The following is an 8551-nucleotide window of genomic DNA, read 5'->3' as shown; positions in this document are numbered from 1 at the left end:
AGAGAGCGGCAGATACTGGAGCGCAATACGCGGAGTTAAGAAAATAAATGCACCGGACGCGCAAGACTCGAGCAAGAAAGTGCAACAGCGAAAATGTTGCTTTTCTAACTAGGTGACAGTCGCATCACGCTTCCAGTAAAAAGAAATTACAACTGTAAAAAATTATCTTTTTTTTTTTTTTTTTTTTAAATTAAAAAGCACCGTATAATGCGTTTTCAATGATCGATCTTTTTTATATATAGAAATAAAAAAGTAAAACAAAATTGTTGCGAGAAACAGATTTTTGATTTATTTTTCGTTTTAGAAAAAAAAAGAGAAAGAGTTATATAATTGAAAATAATCTTCTTTAAACTTCTTCTTTTAAATGCGATTTTTAAGAAAATCAACTTTTTTAATTCTTTCCACTGCAAGTATTATGATCCATAAAATATATCAATTGCCATTGAAGTAATGATTAAAATTACATGCGCATAATTAAAGCGACAAAACGACGTTATCAGGGCATTAATTATCCCAGGGAATAATTCATCTAACCAGTCGATGAGGGCAAATCGCACAAAAAATTCAGCGTCTGTTTCTTTTGGAGGCTCGCCCCGCCGCAACGACGCAAGTTTCCTGGAAGGTGGTCAGTGTGCTGTAAGGCGGAGGATTGATTGCCTTCGAGGTTTCACGATGAAGTGGCACAGTGTGGGAGACGGAACGAGACAGAAAGACGGAGGGAGGGAGAAGAAGGAAACGAGGAGAGACCAAAGAGAGACCGAAAGAGCAAGTAAGGGAGACCCGAGTAGAGTCGAAGTGGCGATGGGGTGAGTCAAGGGTGAACCGTAGGGCTGAGAATGCGACTAAGGTACGCGCGGGGAAGGACATAGGAGGAGGAAAGATGGGAGCGGGGAGGGGGGGGGAGAGGGAGAAGTGAAGGAGGATGACTTGTGGTTGTGTGTCGCAAGATAGGGTTCTCTATATACCGCGCGTTCTGTCCTGCGTCCGTCGGTCCGTTCGTTTCTCGTCCGCTCCGGCTTCTAACCACTTCACCCGCTTCATCCTCTTCCTTTAAGGTCCGTGTCCGAGGGGGAGGATGGACGAGGTGGTTGCGCGCGAGGGTGGCGCGCGCGAAGGGTTCCGGGAGATGTTCTTGCGCTCGCTAGTAGCTTAGACTCTCGCGTGTATCATCGACTCGATGAAATTGTGTGTGAACCCACACGCGCATTGTGTGAGTGAATATCATACGTGTGCGCGCGCGGACCAAGATACGGACGAACATACGCCGTAGGGTGGCGAGCCACATCGCTTACGTGTGTATTTGTGTGTGTCTATGTACGTGTATGCGTGCAGGGCTCCGAGACTCGGCTAAGGAGTTAGAAACCACCATCGTTCGTGTATGTATATATATATGTATATGTATGTATGCGTGTGTGTGCACGCGCGCGCTCACTCGCCTGACCATTTATTTCGAACAAGAGCATTAGCGCCGGGCTGATCTATCAGGTGGCGCGACTACTTAGACACCGTGTGTTAATTCGGTAACTTGCCAGATCGTATTTTATATATTCGTACCGATTAAGTGGCGCTTACATATGTGTACTCTTTTTTAGAAATATGTACCAAAGAAAATATATAGAAATAAGACTTTTATATGTAGAACATTGCAAAAGAGATATCTTGACGCGAAGCTAAGAAGTGGCAGATTCTAAACTTAGCATTATTTACAATTAGATAAAAATCTATGAAATCATGATTAAGTTAATTAAAGACTTAAATGGCTTATAGTTATAATATTAAACGCATTTAGTAGAACTAAAGATAGAATTTGCAAATATGATAAGAAAAATTTGAAAATAAAAATACTTGTATCTATTTTTAAATGCAATTTTCCCGGGATATATATTTTATAATATATTTTAAAATAAATAAAAAATGACGTATAATGTATATAAGCGTTAAACGCATTTTAAAAGAAGCTTTATTTATGAGCGAAAAATTGCGAGAGAGTGCGATAAAAGACAAACAATATAGGAGAATGAGAAAGCATTAATCTTACAAATCCTGAATCAATTTGCATGTCGCGTATCAAGATTTTTCATCGCAGCCGCCATCTAGTAAGAAAATGGAAGTCTTTGTTTTCCTGGCTCCTTTTTTTTTTTTTTTTTTTTTTTTTTTTTTACAAAACGAGTAAATCCGCAATAACCGCCGTTGCCATGATTCTATCTACGGGGCGATAACTCGAGCAATCCACGACGGCGAAGACCTCTCTTCCTTTCGCAGGAAACCGAACGCCCGCCGCGGAAAAGTAGCAGTTCCTCGCAAAGTGGAAAAAGAACACGTCCGTCGCCGCAACAGCCGTCACGAGCGATCGATACGACGGATCGACACGATTCGCGACCGATTCGCGCTGGCAGCAGCGCGCGCGAATACTCTTTACAAGATGACACCCGTTAAATGCCGGTGCTCCCCGATGCGGAGACTATCGGACGAGGCATGTAAGGAACTCGGATACACACAAACACGCGGGACGCGGACCGTGCGTCGGTGTGGCTTGCACGCATACCATCCTGCGCGAAATCTCACGACAAATACACACATGTGTGGAGGAGCACAATAATTACTATAGGTAGAGTAGAGGACGAGGTGCACCAGGGGGGGGGGGAGAAGGGAGGGTAGAGGGAGGAGAACGGGGATGACTTGGCCAGCAATCGATATATATACACACACGCAATCGTGTTACGCTGTCGTTACACCCACACGCAAAACACACGTATAAACACACGCGGCTAGAGATACACATACTTGCGTTTTCGGCTCATTAATTTCACGCGCAACCCGTTCCTATCGCGCAACATTTTAATTTCGGTGAGTATGCCAATGAACAACAATCCCCTGAAAAAAAAAAAATCGGAAAGGAGTGGGGACAGATTTACGACTTTCATTTACATGTGACCTAATTCGTCCGGATGTAATCAATGGTCAGGACATACGAATCAGATTGGAACTCCGATTTGGTTAACTACACACGAAACGGTAATAACTCCCCCTCGTAGACTAAATTTAATGTACAAGGGAACCCGTATTGATCACGGAGGTCGAAAGTCAACGATCGTATCCATTTTAAATATGCGTCACCCTGCAGCGCTTAGCAATGAGGTCGCGTTGCGCTACGCGGACGTCTGTATAATGTGATCCGATGTCAAAGATTGTTGCTATTGTAATGCTTAATTGGATTCGCGCTTGATAATTTCGAAGTTTTCACGCATATAACATTTCTTTGTATAATACTCAATAAAAAAGTTTCTCAAAGTAAAGACTCTAGACATTCTAAAATTGCCGATATATTAATTTTAATAGTTTCCTGAAGAAAGATTAACGCGCATGTGTGTGTATGTGTGTAAAATTTATCAAAGAATATATCACGAAAATTGAGAATGGATTCTTAAATAATTCGTATATTAATTACGTTCATATTTTCTGCGATATAAATAAATTTTAAAATATGATTGACAAAGTCGTTTATCGATTTTTATGAACGACACATAACGCGTAAATAGCTTTGTTTCACAAATTTACTGCAAATGAGAATAAGACACTATATGATTCCACATGGCACCGCCAAGTTGGCAAGGGTTAATTACAGACTCGAACTATCTCGGCACATACATTCGCGCCCCGAAGTTCAGACAAGTTTCGGCGATATGTATCCAACGCCACTACTTTCACAAGTAACAAAAATTATTTTCATTTACTGCGGTGCGAACTCGTAAATCTTAGTCTCGTTCTTATTATTTTATACAACCTGTATATAAAAATATACCCGGAAGGCTTTCCGGATAATAAGTATAAATATCACACTCTACTTACAACCAAAGCTAGCAAATATAAAAATATTCAAATATTTGAATGAAAAAAAAAAAAAAAAAAATGAAAAATTAAACAGTAAAAAATAGTTTTCTCGAATGTATGTGTTGTGATTACGTATATCACAAATTCGCAAAATCCTATTTATCAAATACATAAAAATTCATATGTATTCAAAGACCAAATACCCAATTATTTTTTACTCGCAAAAAAGGAAATATTTTTAGCAATACTTAAAATTCATCGACAAAGAATAATTTCTTCCGACAAGATAATTTTCTCAAAACTCATGTATGAAAATGTCCACAGTTTCCAAGGAGAAACCTTCATCTCCGCAGTATAATCAATATTAAAAATCTAAAATGTCTCGCGTATGTGGCGAGCCGGCCGCGTGTAGGGGTCGCAAGTTCGTTGGCGGGAGACGGCTGAACCCCACGTTGCCGGTTGGAAGGAGAGGACGGTGGAGAACGGGCAAGCTTGGCGAGGGGATGCCAGGGGATGGCCAAGAGTGAGCGGCGGCGGCGGCAGTGGCGGCGGTAGAAGTGGTGGTAGTGGTAGTGGTGGTGGCACGAAGAGGTGGAGGTTCTCATTAAGCAGCCCGGGCACCGCGCGTCGGGGGTTCAAATAAGAAGAAGAAGCGCCGTTGGAAGAAGAAGGGAGAAAAGGAGAAGAAACCAGTAAGACTAAGACACAAGGGTGAAAAGGGGGGAAGGAGGATGGCGAGCGAGCAAACGAGCGCGAGCGTGAGCGCGAAGAGGAAGCGTCGAGGGATACAGAGGGTGGAAGAAGGGTGAAAAGAGGGAACGCAAGGGAGATAGAGTGCCAAGGGGGTTGGGGAATTATCAGAGCTCGCGTTCTCCTCGCGCGCGTGAGGGGGTGCCGTGGGGGGGTACCGAGGAGGCAATATGGCCGCTACTGATGAGTGATGCTCGTAACCCTTACTGCCATCCATCCCCGACAGATCCGTCAGTCAGTCGGATCTCTTAACGCACTTCGGAATTATGCCTGCCACGACCCTTCTTTATCTTCATTGCCGGCATTGTCCTGCCGGGAAAAGCGCGACGTCTTTAGCCCGCTGCGTTGTACCGACTCGTACATTGTCTTCTTAATTAGAGGAAAATTTTCCACTGATCGGGACCATCTTACTTTGAGTTCTTTTCTTACAAGTCGTTCGCGAGTTGCACAGAACCTGCCGCGTTTTTATTAATTATTCCTAAGAGAGCTTTGTCGACGACAGAAGGATTAGTACATGAATAAACGAGCCGATCGAAAATTATTGCAATAATATGCTAAATTTTTATATCAAAGAAAAAATAGAGTAACAGCCATATTTTCTCTTAATATGGACTAATTTAACAAATAATGCATTGTTCTTGTTCACACGTAAATTTACTCATGAAATAGTCCACCGTCTATCTAAAGATGTTAGCTTTTATACTAGTATCAATATTTAAATTCAAAGAGGGGAAAGTTTGTTTCATAACGAGGAGGAATGGTTAACTCTTAATTCTCCCTTGCAATGTACTGCCTTTAGATAAGAAACCTAATAAATATCATAAAAAATTATAAATTGCATTGGTGATAATTAATTCCCGTATCTTGCGAGTAAATCTTCCCCTAATCAAACTATTTCACTAAAATTTATAATTACTAGAAATCGCCATAGATTCCAAAACTTGTTAAAGTTTTGAACCCGTTGTTTTTGATATCAATGCTATATCGAATATATATAGGCAATCCTAAACACGTTCTCCGAAAGCCGGTTTTTTACGCGATCGTCGTAATCCGTGCTACTTTCTGGCGCAATCCGTGGGCAGTGAATCAGAACACGCTATCGCCGTCGATTTTATAAGCACGGAGAGTCTTTATACTCGTGAAATGATCGAAAATTAAAATTAATTGTTAGAATTACATTCGAAAAATGATAGAGACTTACAAATAATATCTGCAATCAAATTTAATTAATAAAATGTATTGTACGCTTCTATCATGTTACATAATAATTTCAATTATTTTGTAGATATATTTCCAAGTAATATAACACCTATATACTAAATGACGTTTTTTCGTCATTTTAATAATGCATTTCGTATAATAAACATAACGCTGCATAGTGTTGATTTAGTGAATTGTGCGATCGATTACGAGAGGAAATGTGTTAGATCAAAAAATAAAGATTATCTTATCTGAAAAGTTACATTCGGTACGCTTGAGGGTGCATTCCGGTGCGAGACGCAAATCGCTCGCCGCCCTTAACGACCGAAAACCGTAGGGCCACGACATACAGAATATACACCAGATCCGCCGACGAAAGGTATTAAGAAGGTACAGGCAACCCCTAACCTAACTGCAGCAGCCCTTGGACTGATCGTCATCCTTGTCGTTTCCTCTTCCTCTCTATCTTTCTCTTTCTCTCTTCCTCTTACTCTCATTTCGTATCCCGTGGTCGTCTTACTCCGTGGGCCAAAGTTAAGGGTAGTCTCTCTCTTTGTCTCTTCCTCCCCCCAATCTCCGCGATCCCCGCGTCGTACGCGTGATACACGGACGAAGGACATGCGTGTGCGTGAAACCTCGCAAGACGGACAACGGGGTTGTTGGGCGGATGGCGTCGTTGGGGGATGAGGACGCGAAGGAGACGACGGATGGAGGGTCGAGGGGGGGGGGGGTGAGGAGTGCCAACGGAGGGGAATGCAAATTAGAAACGCTTGGGCAGAAAACGGGAGGAGGAGGAGGAGCAGTAGAAGGAAGAGGAGGATGAGGGCGGTCGGGGGGTGGCGTGGGAGGACAGAGGGGGTATATAAGAGGTGGTGACTGAGGGTGGTGGCCAAGGAACTTCACTTATGTAAACCGGGGTGAGATGGTGTGCGCCGGCCGCTCCGCGCACACAATGTACACATGAAATTCGTAGAAAGTGAAAAATTGTGAGGTATCAATTATAAAAATTTATGTTTTATGTAATAACGGAGAAAATGCTCAATTTGATAAAAAAAAAAACATATGTCGCAATATGTGTTAGAAATAATGATGTAGAATCCACATCTCTTAAAAAAAAAACAAAAAAAACAAAAAAAAACTGATACTAATAAAAATAAATATCTTTTTCTCTTTTTTAAAATAAAAATATCTATGCTTGAAAATTTATATAGTAATTTAGAATTTCCACGCATAATTTCTGAATGCCTATATATATATATAATAATGTCGCGATATAATCCGCAATAGTATCCGCGAATATAGATCACATGCAAATGCGAAATCTATACATTCAACGATGTTTTACGACCGCAATTCTAAGTTTAGACAGGTTAAATAAGCTTTTCGAGTCCACGTTCTTTAGTACTATGACATTGATATTAAAGTATGGATTGATATTAAATGTATAGAGTCCTATACATTTAATAATATTTACGTAATACGTATATGATTTACTTAATTATGACCTAATTTTTAGGTACGCTTGATATCTATATAACCAATGCTTACGCAGTATTAGCGAAAAAAGCAATAATTTATTTTATTTCTTCTATAAATTATTCAAATTAGACGGAAACCATGTAATTGTGGATCCAAAGTCCATTTTCAAATTCTTAGCACGGTATCATATGATAAATGTTATCATGATCGTTCTTTTTAGAAATTTGCAACAGGTGGCGACATGTATTCTCAGCTCTCAAACAATCTTATAACGCGTTGCACTCTATTAATATTATCTAATATTATTGTATATAAAATATCTGAATAACGTGAATATAGCTATAACTTATTTTCACGCATATAATCTTTGAAAGATAAATGCACTGAAACAAGCTGTATAAGATCTACAAGATCGTTCGATCGTCTTCAATCAAATTTAAACCAGCTATGCAATAAGAAAGAATATCATAAATACTTAAAGTCGCTAGTGAGTTGTCTTATCTAGAGTTTGAATCGTAAGCAGATTTCAAAGCTATCCCCTTCGACATACTCCGAATCTATTTTACTTCATGAAAGAAAAATTTTCTTAAATGCAAATAGCAATACATTTATGTTCGAAAAGATTGCTTGATCATTTGCGTCTCGTCGTTAATCGTGCTCTTTGCTGTGCTCGACAATGATTCACGAAAGTCTTCTTAAAGTCGAAGGTCTCGAATCAGAACTTGCACACTTGCAATATATAACCAACTAAGATTTTGCTATAAAGCAAAGAATCGCGTTGTCCTATTAAAAAAAGAAAATCTTGTGGTATAAAAGATTAATGAGAAAAAATGGAGAGAGAGAGAGAGAGAGAGGGGGAGAGAGAGAGAGATTTTTTTTGGTGCTAATTGTATAAATCCAAAAAGATTTTTTTTGTCTTGGTTTCATATATCTCAGCAAATAAGTACTAAATATAAACTTTAAACGCAAAAAAGAACAAGTTAAAAAGCAATAAAAAACTTGATAAATTTTACAATGATTTAAATAAATTACGTTACCTTATGTAACTGATCATTAACTGCAATAATCGCTAATTTATATCAATGTCTTGATCTTATGATAAAAACGCGAGCGTTCAGAAACTTGTTCGTCGTCGCTAAGAAACAAAGCGTTCATCGCGATCGAAATTAATCTCGTATCGATTATGCGAGTTGGCGCGCGAGAGACGACGATATACACGCGAATATACGCGCCACGGCCCCACGTGTCCCCCAAGGCAAGCACGCTCGCGAACACACACGAAACGGGGGGG

The sequence above is a fragment of the Formica exsecta genome, unplaced genomic scaffold (genome assembly GCF_003651465.1).
Source record: "Formica exsecta isolate Colony F162 unplaced genomic scaffold, ASM365146v1 scaffold220, whole genome shotgun sequence".
NCBI lineage: Eukaryota > Metazoa > Arthropoda > Insecta > Hymenoptera > Formicidae > Formica > Formica exsecta.
This window is presented reverse-complemented; position numbering follows the sequence as displayed.